Source organism: Ciconia boyciana, chromosome 6 (assembly GCF_034638445.1).
Source record: "Ciconia boyciana chromosome 6, ASM3463844v1, whole genome shotgun sequence".
NCBI lineage: Eukaryota > Metazoa > Chordata > Aves > Ciconiiformes > Ciconiidae > Ciconia > Ciconia boyciana.
This window is the reverse complement of record NC_132939.1, coordinates 53,363,904-53,386,229: the sequence shown is the minus strand read 5'-3', so window position 1 is coordinate 53,386,229 and position 22,326 is coordinate 53,363,904. Positions and strand designations below refer to the sequence as shown.

The following is a 22,326-nucleotide window of genomic DNA, read 5'->3' as shown; positions in this document are numbered from 1 at the left end:
TTTGCTTGAAGTAAAAGAAATGGCTGCTGTGGAAATTGCTTCTAGGGAGTTGCGTGCTCTGCAGTGACAGAGTATCTCCTTACCAAGAAATCTGAAGCCCAGGTCCTTTACAGAGACACCTTGTCGTGGAAACCTTTTTTCCATTAGATATTCTTCAGCTGTTCCTCAAACTTGAGAGCTGATTGTGAAGTGAACAGGCCTTTTCTGATTTCAGTTAATTGAGTTCAGAACATAAAAGCTCCAGAAGAATAATTAAAAAATAGAATTTACTTTTTTCTGTGATGAGGGAAGTTCCAAGTTGAAGTGCATTGTAAAAATGTCTAGTACTTAGCTTAGAAAAATGACACATCAAGGAACACCGTGTGGTTAGAAGTTATTTCTGATCGTCCAGATGTTTGGGGGCATATTAGAAGTTCAGCCAAAGGTAAATGACTTTAAGACAGAACATGGAAGAAATGCTCTTGAAATTCTTAGTTCATGTGAAATGACTACAACCTGGATGTTAAATGGATGTAAAGAGATTAACACTTTTTTTTTTTTTTGTTAAACAGGAACCCAGCTGTGTTGAGAGCATTTGAATTGTGGTTTTTCATTTTTAGATGAAAGGAAAAAAAAAATCAGTTGTGGTAAGCTTCACCAAAAAATTTTATCCTAACAATTGCTTCTCTGCCCATCAGAGTCATGGAGTATTGGATCCTGGCAGCACTGGAGATGTTCAAGGGCAGGTGGAAAGCTTGGGAATGTTTTTACAAATTGCCAGTACCAGGCAGAATTAACCTGACCTAATAGTGCAGAGTGAAATAGCTCAGTTAGTAAAAATAATGAATGAAGTTATTGTTATGAAGGGTTGCTAGACTGGAGAAATAGACTGGGCTGTGAAGGTCTATCTTGAAAGCTGGTACTAGAGGCTGCCATAAGAACTAAGAGAGAATGGCATCAGCTGGAAATTGGTGAAAAAAATTATGATTTAAGAGAGTGCTGGCAGGAGTTTAAGGTGACTGGAAGAAGCTATGGCAAGTTTTTTCAGAACTAAATGGTGTTTTTTCAGTCACAAGGATTTCTTCAAATGTATTAAGAGAACAGTAGACAACTGAGCTGCTGTTTAAAAGCTTCTCAAATGGGAAAGTCCTTAAAAGGCTAACTTGGGTCCTAAAGACAGTGAAATGTGAGTTGATGAAGTGTGACACAAAGTTGACGTTAGTTCAGATTTGGAGGATTGTGAAGAATCCCATTAAAGAGTAACATGGATGAGTGGGCAACCCAGTGGCAGACTACCTGTGCTTACCCCTGCTGAAGCCATGGAAGGGACAGTTCATTGTTGCGGTTTTTTGGGGAGGTAGTGGTGGGGGAGCGAAATGGGGTTTTACTGAGAACAGGGCAATGAAAATGTGGTTATTCCACAGAAACTAGGAACCTAAAACATGGCCAAACCAAAACAGAGAATTCCATGGAAACTAATGTCAGCTCTTTATAATTCCCAGATGCTGTTCTGATCAGCTCTGGTTAAAATACTTGTATGTTTTTAACCAAAGGTTATTATAAATGAGGATTACGTAGCTCTGATGGTGAGGCTATGCCGAAGTACGTAATGTGTGTGTTGCAGACCAGAATGAGGAAGATCAATAGATCTAAGTGTTGGCATTAGCCTGTGAAAAGCATGTGTTGCACAAAGGGGAAACAGAAGGAGCCCAGCTCCCTCTTCAGTGAGTGGTACCCTATGGTGTGATCTGAAAGTCATGCTGAAGGAGAGAGTGCTTAGCAAGGGAAAAATGAAGCTATTGGTGAGACTCATTGCGCTTTATGGAATCAAATAGATTAATATAATATAGTGTTTTAATGCTTTTGGTTTATGGTATGAGATAGTTTATGGGAGAGCTAAACAGTCTCTGCTTCAAGAAAACATCATCAGGTAAAATATAAGAGGCTCCTCCTCCTCTCCAACATCAGGTGCTGGCTGCCTTCGGATTCAGGATGGAGCTGGGCTACCGCACTAGGAACAGTGGGCACCTTCTCCATGTGAAAATCCTTGAAATTTGCAAGTCAAAGATCACCTCACTCACTTTTTCAGTAGTTGGCATGCTCTGGAAGTGTGAGACATTAATGGCAAGTAAAGCACAGTTTGTGTTTGGGAACACACTGCTAAGGAAGAACATGGGAGTTTGAGAACGATATTCCAGCTGGAGAAACACAGCTCTCCAGTGGACTGCTGAGGCATCTCTAGAGACTTGCATTGGAGGGAAGAGGGAGTTTTCTGCAAGAAGTAAGTGGGAAAGTATGTCTGTGAAGGACTGAAGTGAGCATTTTGTAGTGCTTCTAGTCTGATTGTTTTACCATTCGGCAGGGTATTTTGAAGATTATGGGATGTGGAAGTCTATGTTCCCTTGTTGCTTTAAATATCTCTGAGCAAAATTATCCCATTCTTGTTAAACCCATGGAAAATGCTTCCCTGCACCTTTGCAGAGGATTTTTTTTCTCTAGTTATCCAAAACTTGGAATTTGCATGTGTGTGTGCTGTGAGCCCATAAAATACCTAATCTACAGATGTGTGTGTTTCAGAGACGCTGGTTACTTGCTGGTTCAGCTGCAGCATCTCAGCCTTCTACAGAGATGGAAAACTCCCAATCAGATTGAGAGTGCTCCTGGAGGATCTTTTTTGCTATTTGTGAGTGAAAGCAGAAGAAATACTGAGAATCAGGGAAATGACTGTGACATGAAAATCTTGGGAACTTTTTCTAGAACTGCAATCCTCTGAACAAGGATTGCTTGCTCATAGCAGTGCAAAAGCCTGTCAGAGTTCAAGAAGCATCTGGACGATGCTCTTCATCATATGGTTTAGTGTTACGTAGTCCTGCAAGGAGTTGGACTCAATGATCCTTATGGGTCCCTTCCAACCCAAGACGTTCTGATTCTATGAAAAGGTAAATGGAGAAAACAGGCAGGCACAAGCTGCATGGGACAGACCTTGTATCGATTTAGCTGGGATTTAACTAAAATTAAGCTAAGGCTGGTAACCTTCAATTTCCTTAGCCTCTTGAGCTTGCTCACAGCTTTTTTGGTCCATAAGTAAATGAGACAAAGGGATAGAACACCTCAGAGAGCTGTATTAACAGCATTGTGTAAGCAGAAGGACTATACAGCTTATGTACTCCATTTCCATTAGACCTCCCAGCTATCTGGTAAAGTTGTTCCTCCTCCATGTAGACTAGTTTTAGATCAGGTAGGGTGCAAAAGGTTTAAATTGGCATCTGATGAGGGCACCAGTATGCGCACTCCAGAATGCAGCTTTGGTACCTTCATTGACACAAGGATTTCTCTGCTGTTGCTACTTTCTCTTATGTTTCCACATAGCAGTATCTTCTTCCTGCGTAGCTGAGGCTTAAAGGAGGTGGGTAATGTGTGTTTGGTGGGGAACAGTATATTTTTAATGTTTTGGTATGCCCTTAAAACCACCTCTTCCAAGAACAACCACATGGTGTGTTAGCAGAAAACTCTTTGCAAGAAATGTGCAAACAAAGGACCCTTCTTGCTAAATCCTGTCCTACAGCTCAGATGGTGCAACCAGCTACCACAGTCTGGCCAAGCCCACCTTGTCTCCAGCAACTTTCCTTCCTTCATGACTTCTCCTCTCCAGCACTAGAGCTTTCTGTTCTTCAACCCAGAGGGTTATCTTTAACTATTTCCTACCCTTAAGTCTACTTTTTGTACCCTGTTTCCCTCCAGATCTAGTTCCAGCTTTCTCTAATCTTTCCATGCCCGCTTCCATTGCTAACGGTTTTAGTCATCTGTCAGCCAGCTCTTACCTTTTTGCCATTTCTTCCTGCTGTTGTCATCTCTGTACCTCTCTGCCCTTGCCAGACTCTCTGTTGCACAGTCACATTCTCAAGTCTTGAGGTCAGTTTGTAGTTCCTGTTGGTAGTCTCAGTATCTGTTCTCGGTGCTTTCTGATGCTTCCTTAGCTCTTCATCCACTGTTGTCTCAAACATTCCCCACCCTCCCTTGTCTCATCCTGCTCAAACGCTTTGCCCAAATACACCGGTGCCATCAGTTCAACGTGCCTTTCCTCCCCGACATCCCTCCATAGCGTACACTGTGGTCATTGTCTTCTCATCATGTCTCTTCCCCACATCCTCCTTTAGCTCATTTGTGTTGCTCCGTTTTGCTCTGTGTTCGTGACAAGTGATGGCCAAGCCTTGACACAGGAAATACACCATGTACTGTAGATCACTGCGAGTATTTGTGGTGCAGAAGATGCATGTTTGCATGAAGTCTAGAGCCAGCCTTGTTTTCAAATTTTAAAATCTACCTATTAGTTATTGAGATGTCTTTCAAACATTTATTCATCACAATGAATACAGAATTCTCCTATCTGTAGCAGGATGTTAATGCAAGATCTTATAACAATTTCTAAGCTTGTTTGTTATACATTTTAGGACCAGCAGATATCTTTGATGGTTAAAGTTCTGTGAGAATTTGTTAGCTCTTAAAAATACTAATAGGATGATAGATGCATTTAAGAAGTTCCATATTACTTTTTGCATATTGAGGCAATATTGTTTCTATTAGTCTTAAGTATTTTTAACAATATGAGTTTCCACATAATTTTCATTGTTTTAGAATTTCCTTCCTTGCTTATTTTGGCTTCTTTAACTGAAAAAAACTTGAATTCCTGAAGCCCAGTCCTATTACTCACATGCAGCTCCTGTGAACACAGATACTTTTTCTTGTTTATTTAACCAGCCATATCAATGGTAACAGAGTCCCGTTTGGCAGATCCTGAATTCCCTTCAGTCTCCCGCCCTGTCCTATATGAACATGTGCTTGTTTTCTTCTCATGTAATCAGGCAAATGAAAAAGTAGCTGCTGAAGGTGCCAATTGAGAGCCAGTTTAGTAACCTCTGAGCCAGGAGAGAGTTTATAGCTGCTGAAGGATGCTCTCACAAGGAGAATCCCTGGAAAGGGATAAGGTAAGTTGAATTATGAAAGCATCAGTACCCCAAGCTAAATTACCTGGCCCCAGATTGCGTTTCTAGCCCTGCAGAGCCTGGCTGATACCCAGCCAGGGTTGTGCTAGCCAATGTGAGATAGAGCTGAGGCACTAACCCACCAAGTCAGCTGAAAGGTGCTGCTCACTGGCAGTGGAGTTTGCGAAAGGGGTCCTGTGTATGTCCTGACTCTGTGTCTTCATCTGTGGGGCATGACGGTGAATGGGATAAAAGTCTGGTCAACAGACATTACTAGCAGAAATGGAAGTCTTTAAAATAGTTAAGGATTTGGTACATCTTCAGATATTCACCATCTGAAGAATGGAAGCTCCCAAATAATCAGCATCACATGTGAGAGGCTTCAGGAGGATTAATCAGGGTGCTGCTTGCAGGTGACCCCAGCCACAGGCCTCGCATATTGTCATGGTATCAGTGGCATTTCTCCAAGACAGTGCTTTTCATTGGTGATGGCTTTGTCAAAGCCCTGTCATGCTGCTGGCAGAGCACTGTTGCCCGTGGTGCTCTGCTTAGAGAGCACTTTGGCCCCTCTCCTTTCTTTTGTTCCTTGGGGATACGAGCTTGATGCTTTTCTGTTGGCTTGGAAGACAGAGCTGAGCTGTAGGTCTTGTGCTGAGTCTGGGGGAATGGGAGCCCTGCAGGCTCTGAAGGGAAGCTGGGAAAGCCCATGAAGTCAGACACTGAGAGGGAGGAGAGCGGGTCTTCCCTGACAGCTGCCAGCACAGTTGCAAGGGGAGAGACCTGAAGTTTCTTCTGGAGGTAGAGGGGTGGCATAGGTGATTGAGCTTATTTGTGGGATGTGTGTTAGGCAACAGCATTTTCCACTGGGAACTCTTGAAGCCAAGCTCACCACTTGGGGCACGTTCTGGGCATAAATTCTAGGGCATTGGTCCATGCATCTTTCCAAAGCACCTGGAGTGCAGATCTAGGGATTGCGCATGTGCCCTGCAGAGTGAAAACTGAGACCTGTGGAAAAGGTTAAAAATAACACATGACACAGTGCAGACTGGGACAAGAACAGAAGCAAGAGAAAATAGGAGGAGGACACATACATAAAGCAAGATGCCTGGGCTGCAGTGAAATCTGCAGCGGTGTTTCCTCTTGCACTGGCAGCTGAAACAAGTGAAGCCTTGCATTGCATAGCCACCCCTCAGTGCAGTGTAAGAGCTGGACCTGCAAGGGATCTAGAGATGGTACCAGGACAGAAGGAAGAGCAGTAGCAAGTCCTTGTTTCTCAGCTACACAAAATGGGAATGTGCATGTGGATTATCACTGCAAAAGACAGAGAGAAGTTATTTATTTTCCTCTTAACCTCACAAAAATAGGTGCTTGAAAGGCTTTAAATCAAGCTTCCATAGGAAAGTTAACCCTTAAAGGTAAAGCATAGATCAGGTAGTTGGAAGTAAATGGAGCCAACACTGCCAGAAATGACCTCTGCTGGAATATGCTTAGAGAGGGATGCTGATGACTGAAAATGAGACCAATGTGAGTGAGCAGAGGTCTGGAAAACACGGTCTGTGAAGATGAATTAAAAATTGGGGTTGTTTAGTCTACAAAAAAGTCTGAGAGAGGCAGCATAATAAATCCTCAGACATTTAAATTATTAACATGGAAAAAGGTAGCAACAGACTGTTTTTTCATGTCCATTCACAGAAGGACAAGAATAAATAAAATTAATTAAAAACACGGAAGATTAAGATTTTTATATTAGTGCAAGCTTTCTAAGAATAAGCCTAGCCAGGGGAGGGAGACATTGCCAGAGGAGAGGCAGAATCTTCCTCAAAGGCAATTTAAGAGAAGAAGCTAAAGGTCTGGAGGAGGTAGTCTAGCTTTCCTTATTGGGCCTCAGACTAAGGAGACGGTCTAGATGACCTCCTTCCTGCTGCATTTCTGTGGCATCTGTGACATTTATAGCACCAGTTTAGCTCCATTCTTTTTGAAGCTTGCTGCTTCTGGTTGTGACACATGCAAGCCAGGAGCTATTCAATTCAGTGGAGTTACTTAATCATCACACACATTAAAATGATTTGACCAAAGTGAGCGAAAAGCAAGAATTGCCACTTGCACCAGATAATAGCTATTTGTCAGCTTTAATAGCTGCTGTATAATTCATGGAGATAAAAGGCTACAAAAACTGTCATTTCTTTTCATTTTTCGAGTTTTAAATACACCCCAACATGCAGTTGCTGGGTGTGTGTGATGGAGGCTGTGGTCTGCAACACATACTGTTCTACCCCTTTGGACGAAGGTGGGGTCACCCAAGCCACCAAATCCCTTTATTTTAGTGACCTGCTTTACAGCATCTGCATGCCGAGACAAGCAAAATAGAATGGCTGGATGAAAGAAGAGCAAACCAGGATTTTTCTGGAGTTTATTTTGCTCTGTAATTTTTTGAAAAGAAGGTTTGTGGAAGTTACTGTTTCTGCTCCACTTGCAAGGGCTGATTTACCAGCTGCGCTGGTCAAGTGCTGCCTTTTTAGCACACTGATAGACATGTATTGTGTCTGATGACTAAGGCTTTGGCTCTGCTTTCTGGATATTCTGGTCCCCTGTATCTAACATTTGTCTAAGACATCTTTGAGCACGTTTGCAGTTCAGCACGACAGAGAATTGCAGCCAAGGTGGGCACTAGGAAAGAGATACTGCACACAATGTTAATTCCACTGGTGTCTTTGCTTTCTCTGGCACCCAAAGGGGTAACCACTGTCTGTGGGGCTTCTCAGGACTTGTTCCCCATCTGGGAACAGCCTGGACCCTGCGGGAGGTGAAAATGCTTTCCCTGCAGCTCCCAATGAGATCTGGATACCAAAGTGATCTCTGCCCCTGGCAGGCTCTCAGGGAAGGCATGTAGTCCAGTATAATGCCCTGTTGCACCTTGTTGAAGAGTAGTGCACATATTACTGCGGAAGTAACTGCACTTCATTTTCTTAATATCATCTTTTATAAATTCTTTAAATCTAATAAAAGAGCTGTGATATCCAAGGGTACATAACTGTGGATTAAAAGGCACTGGAACAAATGTTTTACTTTGCTTCCTGAAAGATCCCAATCTGTGCAATTTTCTTGATATATGTATTCTTATACATGTATATAAAAATACATATAAAAACTAAATAAATACTAAATGAGTATTAAATAAACAAAACAAAACAGAGGAGGGAGCATTCCAAGTAGCCTTGATAAATTTGATACCAACTCTTCATATTCTTTAATATTGCACAGGGTGTTCAGCCTCTGGCTGTGCTCCTGGGAGCCTGTGCCTTGCCTGTTCAGCCAGGTATGCTGTCTGCATCTCTGCTATCCTCTGAGCAGCACAATCAGCCTGCAAAGGACCGTTCTGTGTTTTTGCAGCCTTTTCTGGCCATGTTCAAGAATTTTCTTTTTTTTCTGCTGCATCCCTCCTCAGAAACTCGGAGAGGTCCCTTAACCTTGCAGATAATTTTAGATTCCTGATCTGCCAGAGGCCCTGGCAGAGGAAGGGCTCTGCCATCTGGTAGCCTGTCATACCTGAAGAGCCTTTTGCCTGTGTTTGGAATGAGGAGTTATTTTTGATGCCGGTTCTGACGTTAGCCATGGGTACTCCTGGAGTATTTCCAAGTTTTGTAAATGTCATTGTATCCTCTCCCTGTTTGTTGGTGGTTTTTTTTTTCTATTTTGTTTCTGTGCTTATGTCATTCTGCTTTCCACCAGGTTGAAAATGGAGAACATGTCTTGGAGTACCCCGCACAAGACTCCTATTTCCAGACTTACTCTCTCTGACCGCCCTTGGAGCACTGTCGCCTCATTACAGTGAGCAGACAGGAACTCTCATTAGGTGCTGTACTCAGTGCGCAGTGTCAGTGGGGTCCCTACAGCAGCATGGCAGAGCGCTACATCAGGTGAGTTATGTACCAGTTCAGAGACTGAACTGGTAACAGCTTTTGTTTCCAGATTCAGTGGTGTAATTCGTGTCTATCTGGTTTTTTAAAAGTAGTGCATTTCAGTTTAAATGACAGACACTTTAATACATATCCCATGGTGCAGCTTTCACTCTTGTGGGAATAAGAGTAGTGGCATGAGTTAGCAGGAGGTCAGCTTTTACATCTGCTACAGTCTTCCTGAATGACCTTGGACAAGCCCTTTGATCTGTTTATGCCTCAGTTTGTCTTGCTGTGTAGGTGAGAGAGGAAGGAAAAGGAAACCCCCTCTCGCAGCCCTTGCTCTTGCACAGTCAGAGAAGATGCTTCCTTGTGCAGAGATCAGCTGCTGCTGGTTTTGGACATAATGAAGGTCTGATATCAGCAAGCTCTAGGAACAACTTGCTGTAAATAATACTAATGGCAACACTAACTCTCTGTATACTTTGTAATACGCTTGCACAAGGCAACATCTGTGTGTGTTTAGATAAGCCGTAAGAAGCAGTATTTGGGCTTTGCACCAGCTGCTGTGATCACAGTGCAGTTATCTGCTGATTCGTGCCTGTGATGGTAGGTAGGGGTGTGAACACCGCTCTGCGTGCATTGCCATCTCCATATTTAGTGTCTGCTTTTGGCACTCTCATCTTTTTCATTTATGAATGAGTGGGTGAGGGAGGAGAGGGCTGGGCTGGGCTGACTCCTTCGCAGTTGAACCATAAAGAGCACAGGAGCTGAAACACAATCTCCTCCTCCTCCTTCCCTACGCTGTTTCACCGACAGCCTCACTCAGCTGGGAGGAGGACAGCCTCGCCAGCAGCCTAAGCAGGAGCCGGGAGAAGGGCAGTTTTGTGCTCTTCACACTGCAGGGAAAACCTCTTTGTATAAACTCTGCTCACAGGTGAGTTTCATTTTTTATCTATTCATTCTTAAAAGCAAGTTAATTTGCCATCATTGAGCCAGGTTATACAGGGTTACGACCCCTGGAAAGGTGGCAGGATAGTTTTTTGGCTAGGTTGTTAAAGCAAAACGACGAGGCAGTCCAAGGACTCAACCAAGGCAACATGTCCAAAAAAATTCACAACTTCAAAATTAATTTCCTTGGCAAGTTCCCATTAGTGGGAACTTTGAATAAAAGTTCTTCCGAAAAACCTTTCTTGAGTTCCACTTAGGCACAAGGAGAGCTGAATGTTGAAGAAAGAGGAATTGTTAAGATAAACCGAGAAACTGTTTCATGTTTGCAGCGGGGAATCAGAGCAATAGCCAGTAGATAAATTCCAGTAGTCATTTTCAGAGAACTTAGTAGGACTGTATAAGTTGACTAGATATAAGCTATTTTGAATGACTAATAAGTGATTTAAATACTTCATTTCCCCTGAGAACACAAGCCAAAAGTTACGCCTAACAGGAAACTGCTAAACCACACACCTTGGTGTGTGGGTGCTCTGTGTACACCTACATAGATTTGTCTTTGTATCTCAAAAGTATGTCATTACTATATTTTCCAAACAGTAAGCCACTTTTGCTGCTCTTCAGAACCTGACTTAGGAAACTTGAAATATGAAGGTTCGTTTAGTGAAATGAAATCCATTTGGTCAGAAATGAATCTATTCTTTTTTTTTTTTAATAGGATTAAAAACCTTTGTTCATTATTGTAGGTTGCCTGTGTTATGAGTACATTTTTCTGGTTCTTGACAGTCTTTGTAAAGCAACAAGAAAAGTAAATCACTGAGTGATCAGCTTCATGTGTGCATGGGGAGCGGAGCTAAGAAATAGAGAATTTAGAAGAATGTAACAGCCTTGTCCTGTCCTTTTCTGTTCAGAACACATGCAGGTATTTATTAATAAAAATTTAAGGAAATTTAACAGTGAGGCAAGGAAAAATAGCTACACGTAGGCTCATAAGACATGACACTGTCATTGTGAGCATTACGGGACTTTCTGAGCAGTCTCTTAATCAGCTCCCTCCGTGACTTTTTCCACATTAGCACCCTGTGTTCACGCTAGCTCCAGAAGAGTACGGTGTCTGACCACTTCTTCTTTCAAGTTTGCTTTAATCAAGAAGCCAGTAAGAAGTGAGTCAATCCTGTGTATTTAACACCCAATTCACCATTCCTGTTCTGAGGAAACTAAATTTTTTACTGTCCTCACCCCTATCCTTCTTGCCTCCCCATCTTATTGCTAGTATGTTGTTGTTCCCCCATATCATGCTGCTTCTACACATGCAATTGTAAGGTCTTTCTGTTATATGAGGGAAGAGGCCGAAGGTAGCTGTTTTCAGCTCATTTTACGCTCGGTGCTATACAGCTGTAATTCAGATGAAAACATGGAAGGTACATCCCCAAAGTTTTAGGAGTCTTTCCAGGGTCTAGGGAGTACACTGTGAGAGAATGTTAGGTTTATAGGATCAGACCAGTATGTTGTTTTGTGATAGCAGGACACAGCTGAGGGGGTGACAGTATCTGCATCACAGCATTGTGATTTGAATACCACAGTTTCAAATGAAGAAAGATGTGTCAGTTCCAGTATCTCATTAAAAAACCTCATCTCACTTGACATCTGGAGTGAGATGTGTTTTATCTCATTGTGGTTGGCAGACAAAAATTAACTCCCTTTGTTCTGAGACCTGAGGAGTGTAAGCAATCCTAGATAGTGGGAAAAGAGAGAAGGGACATGTGGGGAAAGGGGAGAGAAGGGAGAAAAATGAGTCCCAGCCAAACTAGGTGTACACAGGTGTCATCATACTAGATGTGATCAAATAGAGTGAGCCTGAGGGATGGCTGGTTCCTGAGGTTGGACAGACTGGAAACTTCTTACCTGTGGCTGAGCACAGTTGCAGAGGGTCAGGTGTACAAAGGTGTGGGCATTAATGTAAGTTTTCCTCCCCTAACCAGCCCTGTGGATGTTGTAACTCAGAGTAACTGGCTGATGCTGTAACTGCAAGTTTTCTTGGCACCCCATTGAACAGCGCATGGAGAAGAAAATTTTTTCCCTGCCAGTTTTTCTAGATCTGACCTGAGGGTGCATTCATGTTTCCCTGGGGCTTCACTCCCGCTGACTATTCTTGTGTCAGTGTGGTGATAACCAAAGAAAAAGTTATTTTGGACTGATGAGGACATTTACACAACTTGCTAATTATTTTTAAGTGAAGAACTGTGGAAAGAGAACTCCAGACATGGCGGCCTTGTGAGGCTCATTACCTTATAATTAACTGAATGTCTCCTCTAAGAGGTTTGTTTTTCCTATAAAGCTTATTCTGAGTGGCTTTTAATGCTTGTTATGAATTATTCTGCCAGCTGAAGCATTTGCAGAGCTGCAGTCCCTGACAGCTGATGGCAATTGGTTTTGAAAAGACACAGAACAGCTTTAATGTTTAGAAGAAACTGGCCAATAATTTTAAGTAAAGGTATTAGTAATCAGCAGCAGCTAAGAACAACATTGCAGTTTATTCTCTGAGGGATGCATCCACTGTAATTCTTTTTTCTCCACTAGAAACCACACTCTGAACTCTGTTAATCTACCAGGTAGCAAAAGGAGAACTTTTTAGGCACTTCATCCAGAAGCTGTAGCTAATCTGCCTGAAAAAGAAAAAAGACTAAATAATAGGTTTAAAACACTCTGTTAGAGGGAAGTTGAGAAATGGGCTCACCTGAAAGTATACTCTGTTCCTCTCCATGGAGCCTTCTTGTCAGAAATTGTTTCTGTGGCAACAAATTTGTTTCCAGCTGGGTTGTCGTGGAGTTTGATCTTGGGTTGCTTAGGCTTGGATCTGTCACCATGCCAGAGGTGAATAGAAACACAAAACTGATCTGGTCTACAGGTAATGGGGAAGGCACTCTGCTGCTGTTACTGTTGCTCCACGAGAGATCTTCTCCTGACATTCTCCACTCAAAAATTGCTACGGACAGCTATTGCTGCTAGGATGAGCCGAGTCTCTCATTTCTGAACATAGTTGCTTTATTCCACATGCTTTTAAGCTTCCTTTCCCTCACATTGTTTGCTATGGGTCAACAGTAACAATGCATGAGCTTTGAAGAGAGGTTAGATAGCTAACAGAGGAAGGGGAATCAAAAATTAATTCATTACAAAAGCAAATGCAATCAAATTATCAAACTTAAGTCACTTTAATGACACCTGAATAAAATGCTAAAATGGCAACATCACTAGGGAAGAATGGAAATATTATTACAGACATCTCTTGGTTTGGCTTTCTTATAACTCAATATTTTAATAACAATTAGAATTTGATCATTTTATATCTGGAAACATTTTGTCTTCCATCTGCCAAAGGAAGAAGGAGAATTTTTACTCTGTGATAAATAATGATTTAGTGTCTACGCACATATCTAATTGGAGGGTGTATCTGTTTTATGCTCCACATTTAAGAAGTGATCAGACATAGCTTTCAAAATAAGAATTGTCTTTTAAAGTAGGAAGAGGCTTAAACTAAGATTCCTTAACTTACCATGTCAGGACAATATTATCTGGAATTTGAACTTGTGTCCAAATTTCAGAGATGGTCTTACACCTCCCCCCCAGAGCAGGAACTGGATTTCTGAACAGCTCTCAGGTTTGGAATCCCACATCTCTGGTGCCAGCTTTTCCATGTCCCGCCCAAGAGCTCATCAGAACTTCCCTCTAATGAGTATTTGATTCTCTCCCTTTTCTCTAGTCAGGTGTGTGTTGAGAAGCATGAATGGTTTACAGTAAGGTTGTTGCTTTCGCTCTGAGTTGTTTCTCTGATACTATAAAAGACGACTTTTTCATTTCTGTAGGGTCATGGTTCTTCAACTATTTTTTCAATTTTTGTGTTGAACCTCTTTTATCCAGATTAATACCATTATTGTGGGCAGGTTGTTCCTCCAACTTTTCTTTAAAAGAAGGCTAGGAAGGGTCAGTCAGTTTTCAAGCATATGGATGGCTGAGTTTGTGCCTCCAGGCAGGATGCTGGGATTTGTCTCCCAGGAGAAAGGTGGCAAACCTGATGGGGCTCTGACACAGGGGAAGCGGGCAGTCACTGCTCATGTCGATGCCAGTGTCATCCAAAGGTGGGATGGAGAGGTGCTGGAAAGAACATTTAGGCTTTTAGTCAGGACGCTGAAGTAGAGGAATTCAGCAGCACTGTGCTGAGGAAGACTTCTCACAGCATATGCAAGGCCAGATAGAGAGAGACAGTTTCAACAAGGTATGACAAAGAAAATGGAGGAGGGAAGATGGGCTCATATACGTCAGGAAATGAGGGCACTCAGGAGTAAGGGAAGGCCAGACTTTGTTTAAATCTTAACGAAACAAGACACTAGCACTTAAAATCATGTGAGTACTAAAAGAATGTTTTAAATTAAAATTAAGGGAATTGAGGAAATGAAAATTCAGGAAATGAAAATGTAAGCAAGCCTGCAGATACACATGCCAGCGCTTTGTTTAGAATGATTTATCCATTGGGGACAAGGTTGTTGGAGTGCTGTAGCCTCAAGTGAAAAAAAAGAAAGAACCGACGTTTTCAATAGTCATCTAGGGAGTGAGAGCAACAACAAGGGAAAGAGCACAGAGGAAATCCTTCTGCAAGGCATGCTACTTCTACACAATCGTGAGAATTCTGAGAAATAACATTGGAGAACAAGCCTTACATGCGAATATTGACTTAGATCTACAGGAAACTTGGTTAATCTCCAAAAGGGAAACTGCAAAAAAGGAGGAAGCTTAATTAAAGGCAGCAGAAAGGGATAGCTTAGAAGAGTTATATCTCTACAGGCTAGATGGGGACTATTTGAAGACATGCACAAATGCGTGTGCACACCCCACACCTCCAACGCTGGATCCAAGGAATAAATACAGAAATACAGAACAGGGCCCAAAAAAGACTCAACCGAGTCTGAAAGGAAACGAGTACATCTAAACAGCAGTGCGTGGAAGGGCGGATGGTGTGCTAGACTAGAAAGAGTTGGATCTAGAACAGAAACATGTTTGAAACACACAATGGGGATCAGTGTAAACCAGAAACACAAACATAGTACAAAGGCACAAAAGAATTATTCCAGTTTTAAATGGTGACAGTGCACGCAATGTTAGGTGCTGCAGTTGAACAGGCTCCTATCCTATGACGAATTTCGTCTCTTTGATTAAAATAAATACAAACAGAAGAAAAAGAATGAAGTCAAAGAAAAATGAGGGGAGGAAGGGAAAACTCTCCAAATATTGTAAACAGCTTTTCGCCTTGCTATGTCTTAAAACTTTTGCTGTACCTAATGAATCATATACTGAATCATATATGCAGAAAATAGCATTTAAAAGAGAGATTATTTTATTGAATGTATCACTATTTGCTGATGCGTGGAATAAGAATAATGAAAATGTTAACATTGAACAGGAGATGTCTCCTTGAACAGGAGATGTGCTCGATCTCTTCAGACACAGCAGAGTTTCAGCCGCATTTCAGTTATACCTAGCAAGCAAAATTTTTCTCTCAGACATCCTTTGCTATTTGTCAGATGTTATTAGTCAAACATTGATTATTGATGTCCCAAGCTACTGCTTGTTAGCAGCACTGCAAAATCGGTTTTAGCCACTGAACTATCAGTAAAGGAGGAGAAAAAATTATACAGATGGATGTTTCATTGCTTTCCAAACTACTTTTGGTTAATGAGATAGTTCTGTTTGGAGGCCACAATGTGCTGATACTTGGGTTTAATTATACCTTGTTCTGTCTGGAGGCAGTGGCGTTATAAAAGATGCAAGCAGGAAGAGAATTTGGTCCCTGCTTTGGTCTCCAACTTGTTAGTTTTCGAACAGAAGTTTTCCCTTATAACCAGTGAGTGATGCTGGAGAGGCTCGACAGAAGGGACTGCCTTGCATGTTGTTGGCACCCCTTCCCCTTTCTGTGAGAGCATATGGGTACAGAGAGCAAGTTGTTCTCAATATACGCATCGGCTATGTCTGTATAGTGCCATAAGCATCTGGGCGAAGATACAGGCTTAACGTCTGACTCGCTCTGCCCGGCCTTGGTGCATGCATGCTGACCAGTATGGCATACCAGCACTGTGCTATGGACCACGTGCTGTAAATGGGTGGCCCATGCTCAGGCTGCTCAGAAATCTGTGGGGTGACTCCCACGGGGCCACAGCTCCCTTTGGGCAGCCGCTCTGTGAAGCAGGGGCTGTATGGCAGTGCTGGGGATAGAGGGGCACGCTGGCAAACCAGGGAAGGCAAAATCATTGAAATGCAATACAGATATGACCTAAACCTTAAGTTGCTGATTTCTATGCAACTCATCTGGCGTTGCCTGATGGAGCACAGTGCTGGTGTCAGAGCAGGCTGCAGCATCAGAAGAGGCAGTAATACAGAGTTTGGGAAACTGAATCAAAAGAGTGATTTTCCCCAAGGCTGTAGATGGTAAAATGAATCAGAACTCATTTAGTTCAGAAGGGTGAAGTTCCTATTTCTCAATCCCAGGCTACAACACAGTTGTTCCAGTCCTCGTTCCTTACTGGTAATATTGCATGTTGATCATGGCTTGTGTGGCTTCTAATCAGTAAGACCTGCATAATCGTGGCTTTTCTTGCATTGTTGTTTTAAATGAGGATCAGTGCACAGATTCAGGATTATAAGCAGTTCTGTTGTCTATGATTGGTCGTTACTTACTTGCCTGCTGCCTGTGCAATAGAGACAGGACAGTGCTTTGGCTTCTGTATCAAGGAAGGTTGTGGGGGAGAGGGAGGTTGAGTTGGCTGAGGTTTTAGCTGAGGGGAAAGGAAGATTTGGAGTTGTTCCCTAAGGAATACAGAGACTTAAGATTTCTGCAGAAAGTGGTGTGATGTGTTTTCCTCCACCCACTGTTCTGTACTCAAGCAAGCCATCCACAAAGCCTCAGGGAGATGTCCCCTGTGGGTAGGAGCTAGTCACAATAGCTCAGCGGCAAAGTACTTGGAGGGTCATGTCATCCACCTGGGTGATCTTTAACAGCAGGAAGGAGGGGGCAGATGAGGGTCATTTTTAAAAGGTTTGAGGCAACTATGGGATGACTAATTCCTGTTATGTGATTCACCTCCCTGATACCACTTGGACTGCTTGCCTGAAATTACACATTGTATGAACTTCTTATTACGGTAAATAGGGATTTTCCAAAGTGTAGTTTCTTTTCAGCAGTTCCCCGTGCTCAGCCAGTTATTCAGACCTTGCATTTGGTAACAAGGCCCTAATCCTAGATAAAGAATAAGAAGTAGTCTGAGCTACTGCACTAACTGTGCTTATTATTTATCTGCCTTCCTTACCCTTCATGTCAAGTTGTCCTTCATATGTGCAGGCCTCATCTAAGAAGTCCAAAGTCATAAAAACCTGAAATGAAATGGTACAGCAGCAGAACATGGATTTTTTGTATTAGTTTTTGTGCATGTGACGTCTTATATATTTCACTTTGATATAGCTTTAATTTCTAGGAAAAAACTTTCAAAATGAAAAACATTTAATAAAAAATCATTGGAAAATGACTAAACAAGCTTTAGACTAAACAAGGCCGACTCCCTCAGTCTTGGGCTTTGCTAGACCTCTGAGCTTTCCCCTGCACTTCTGACCACAGCCAGTGGATCCCAGAGGATCCGTGCACCTCTGTAGAGCCTTACAGAGGTGCACAGGATGGAGGGGTAGTACCTACAGCCTGCTGAGACATCCCAATGTGATATGTGTGTGGGGGGTGTTCTATAAAAGTGTGTTGTTGACTTCAGTTCAGTACGTGACCCCTGGAACCTCCACATCTTCCCGGTGCTCTACTGTAAAATAGGATATGCTTTATTACTGATGTCTCGTATCATATAGAATATGTAATATGTCATATACAGCAGTTTGCACATCAGGTAAGAAAGAAGCTAGATACTCGGTGCTCTAATTAAAATGACAAATGTGAGCCTAGGATGATAATCTCCCGGGTTACTCAGGGCATTTTTTTCTGAAATATTGACATTTTCCAGGAATGTAAATTCTGTGTTTCAACAAGTCCTCCCTGTGACCTCTCCCAGTGTAGCCTACAGTGTAATGTGTTATTACAAGTTACTAGTGTGTGGTACCTTAGCTCTCTTATGGCCATTCAGAAGTACTCAGCTGCTTGCTTTCTAGGTGGCTTCCTCCTTAACTGAGAGTGAGTTTGTTTGACTTATGAAGTGGGTTGAATATAGAACATTTAGGTTTGTGATCCATACTGATTCAGCTGTTCCTTACAGAGCTTCATGATCTGCGGGCCAGGGCACTTGCAAGATTAAACTACATTACCATGTCATTACTGATGGGAAATGAGCATTGGAACTAGATTTAGAGATCATGAAATTATTTGAATTAATTACATGGCTAATAGATGTGGGCCATCTTCATTGGCTTCTAACTGCATTGCATTCATCAGCCCACACTGTTTATGTTAGGCTGCACCGGTCAAATTTCTCAGCTTATGACAATGTCCAATGTAATGCTTTCAACAAGCATCCAATTCACTATGAGGAAAAAAAAGATTCATGATTCAAGTATTTTAACATGAACCTGCTACTCCAATCCACACCATCAATTCCTAATTACAAATTTACAAGTTGAGGGCATGAAACCCTCAACTACCCCACCACGGTGGGCCAGATGGCATCTGAAGTTTTAGCAATGAAATAGTTAATGTAACTAGCTTACTTCAGACTTTGGAGAAATTTAGTAAGCAGAAATGAAGAAGTTGGGACAAATTCCCAGGATATCAAAGTTCAAGCAAATGGAGTTATTTACCCAATGCTGTGAATAATTGCATGTCTGTGTTAGGGAAAATTGGACATCGGTGACTAATTAGTCTTTTGTTTATGTGGGTTCTGAAAAAATGTTGCTGGCTTCCTTCTTTGACAATAGATTTACAAATGGAGTCATACAATAATGACAAAAGTAAAGTGATTTGTAATTTACAGAATACTTTGATGGTTTCCTCCCACTGAAACAGATACACACACTAATAATTGTTGTACACAGAGGTTCATGCTAGAAGGGTCCACTCGCAAGTTAACAAACACTGAATGGGTTGTGTATAGACCTAAATTAACTTTAGAAGGGAATTCAGTTTAAGGATAAATTGAGTTTTTGCCTTTTTTTTCCAATTTATGTAAGATAGTTTCAGAGGTTTAAAAAGATACAGTCCTTTTTTTACTGTATGCCTCCGGTAAGACTCTCTTGCAAAGAGAAGGACATACAGAGTTTGTTCTCCTAATGCAAAAAAGCAGACAGAAAAAAATGGAAAGTAAGTATAGCAGAGAGGTAGCATTTCTGCTTTACAAACAACAAAACCAGCGGAAGACAGAAACAAAACCTCTTGCAGCCAACTGCTGTTCACACAGAGGTTTGACAAAAACAAAATTTCTGCACACTTTCTGTTGTTAGTGACTTATAATTTATACTCTTAGGGACCATGTATCTGTCTTTAAAGTGGTATATGTTTAATTCCAGATTAGAAACTGATTCAGTTTAGAAACTGATCTGATTAAAAAATACATGGTATCGTCAGTAGCGAAATTAATCACATGCCCTGAAAAGATACATTGATAGTGCACATAAAATGAGCTGCACTAAAATAAGGTGAGCATCAAGGTGAAGTACACTGGGGTCAGGAATTTGAAATTTAAAGGTCTCTAGTGCAACCTAATTTTTAGCCCACTTGCATATTTAAACCAGGCTATGATCTTTAATGAGTAGAATCATTATTTCTACTGGACTTTTATCGCAATATGAGCCATGCCAACTCTGTCTGAGCTCAACAAAACCAGTGTCCTGCTGAGATTCTTGAGCCAAATCTGAGCACCTTTCTTGTAGAAACATAATGCAGTACACTGGAATTACCTTGGTTTTCTTCTGCACCCTTTTTCTTTAATCTGCCAGGCCAAGTATCACACTGCTGCAGCTTTGCTGTTTCTGGTCCCTGAAATAACAGTCAGTGCTAGCTTGAGTACATCTCCATGGCTTTGCATTGTGCCCCTAAGAGCAGCTGTGTAACATGTTGCCTTATCCCAAGTGATGAACAAGGATAAAATATCTTATTCACTGGAATTGTTTCCACCTCTAGTAAATGTGCCTATCATCCATTTGTTTATTTTATCTACAGCAGTCATTGGTAGGACATCTGAGTGCTTCACAAGCACTATCAACTTACCTTCAGGAAACTCTTGTCTGTAATGAATTTGTGAAGACAGAGGAATGGGGATTATATAGTTTGGTTGCCCAAAATATTTGGACTTTTTCTAATGTGCTTGTGTATCTCTTAGAGTACAAAAGGTTCCAAAGACTTTACCAGTGGCAAGCAGAGAGGACGCCTGACTTTATGCCCTTTAAGTACTGCATCCAACTGTAATTCTTTTCTTCTCAGCAGTAACAGAGTGAACCTAAGTGCATTGTTATCCATCCTGCTGCATAGCCAGATATTCCCCATTGCATACCGACAATCTGATTTTTTTTCTTTCCAAGCACAGTAATTTTGCATTTGCCCTCAATGGATTTTGTTTTGTTTTCAGACCAAGGTCGTCTTAAATCCTGTTTGTGTTATATAGTCCTTCCCAAGTCAGTATCATTTACTGATTTAGTAGGTGCATTTTCTATCCCATTCTGAATGGGACAGAAATTATGAAATGATGAATAGATGAAAATACTGACTAGCATCCTGAAAAGAGCAGATTATTGCACACTCAACTCAGTGCATCATTCCAGATCAAGGGAGCTACAGGTGGCTGCTTTTTGAGTGTGGTCATGTAACACATCCGGCAGCACATAATGCCCTTACAATTTCCCAGGTGTTAATGAGATTGTACACTGGGATGTGTCAAAAGTCTTCATAAAATCAAGATGTATTACACTTGTTGCTTCCTGTCTAGGTCTTTAGCCACATACCTCATCAAAGACGGAAATGAGATTGGTCTGACACTACTGTTCTTGTTGAATCATGTGTCTCTTACTGCAGCAGTATCTTTAAAGCAGCCTTCCAAACTGCTTGGCTACAGCGCTGCTGCCCTTGCTGCCTCTGTGTCTTCCTCCCCGTTCCTTCCCTGGCTTTCATGATCCCTGAAATGCAGCTGCTGACTATTCCCTCTCAAGTCCTGCCTTCCCCTCTGCATCAATAGCCCTGGTGCGTGGGGGCTCTGTGTGAGCAAGGAATTCTCTGGGTATCACAGGAGCTGAAACCTGTTTAGAAGGAGGCTGTCGTGTCTGATACCAGGCTGAAGAGGCTATGAGGACAGGGATGGCACTGAGCTGTGGCAGGCAGTTTCTGGGAGCTGGGGTACTGACATGACTGGGATGACATTTGGGTGGGTGTGATACTGTGTGGGGCAGGACTGACCATTGGCAGGGAGGGGAGGCAACAGGTTCCTGGATTAATCACGGGAGATGAGACCAGCTTCCACTACTGTACTTTATCCCTTCCAACTCTCCTTTGCTTTCTGCTCACTGGAGCAGAAACAGGATCTGCAACCTGGTAAGGCTGTACGTTGCAGGGAAAATGGGGCCCATCCATGCCTGCACCGGTCCTCTTACAGAAAGCAGGTAGGACTGAGGCCGGAGCTTCTCCCATCTTTCCGAGACAGGGTGAGAAGTAAGTGCAGCTGCCAACCCCAGCTCAACCTCATCTTCTCCTGAAGTATGGCAGAACTCACTTGGGACGAGTCTCCGCAGCTGTGAGTCACTTCTGTAAATGCACGGATATGTGTATTGATTGTCTGATGACTTGTTCTGGTTGAAGCTAGGGTGACTGGTGTATAATTCTCCAACTACTCTTTTCATAAGACAGGTGTTATGCCTGTTTTACCCCAATCCACCATAATTTCTGAACCATCATCTGCAATAGTTCACAAATTACTTTAGCTAATTCCCTCAGAGTGCACATAGACTTCAAAATATCTGTTAGCCTTTGCTTATCTATTTTTTCTGTGCCTCCATCCTACTGTTAAAAACAATTTTGTTAGATGCTGGGTCACAATTTGGGTTCTAAAGATTGAAATAAAAAATAATAGCAAATATTCCAGCTATGTTTAGACCTATAATTTGTGCTTGTGCCTCATACATACTTGTCTGTCTTTACCCTTCTTTTGCCCGTATTAATAGAATCATCCTTCATTGCCTTTTATGGCTCTTTCTACTTGTGACCCTTTTAGAATCATAGAATGGTTTGGGTTGGAAGGGACCTTTAAAGGTCATCTAGTCCAACCCCCCTGCAGTGAGCAGGGACATCTTCACCTAGATCAGGTTGCTCAGAGCCCCGTCCAACCTGACCTTGAATGTTTCCAGAGATGGGGCCTCTACCATCTCTCTGGGCAACCTGTTCCAGTGTTTCACCACCCACATTGTAAAAAATGTCTTCCTTATATCTAGTCTGAATCTACGTTCTTTTAGTTTAAAACCATTACCCCTTGTCCTATGGCAACAGGCCCTGCTAAAAAGTCTGT

The 22,326-nt window shown here is 42.1% G+C and overlaps 1 protein-coding gene across 2 annotated transcripts in view; it reads left to right on the top strand.

The window, feature by feature from the left end:
• The first annotated feature begins 610 nt into the window (after positions 1–610).
• Positions 611–22,326, top strand: part of GPR68 (G protein-coupled receptor 68) — a 29,289-nt gene continuing 7,573 nt past the window's right edge. Inside the window, exons 1-6 of one of the 2 annotated variants that reach the window (XM_072865174.1) lie at positions 611–626; positions 1,948–2,260; positions 2,557–2,662; positions 4,842–4,964; positions 8,691–8,878; positions 9,677–9,794. The gene's annotated coding sequence lies outside the window, so the exon portion shown is untranslated. Of the gene's footprint in view, positions 627–1,947; positions 2,261–2,556; positions 2,663–4,841; positions 4,965–8,690; positions 8,879–9,676; positions 9,795–10,686; positions 10,728–22,326 lie in introns of those variants that run through there. The other variant, XM_072865175.1, reaches the window with a different exon arrangement.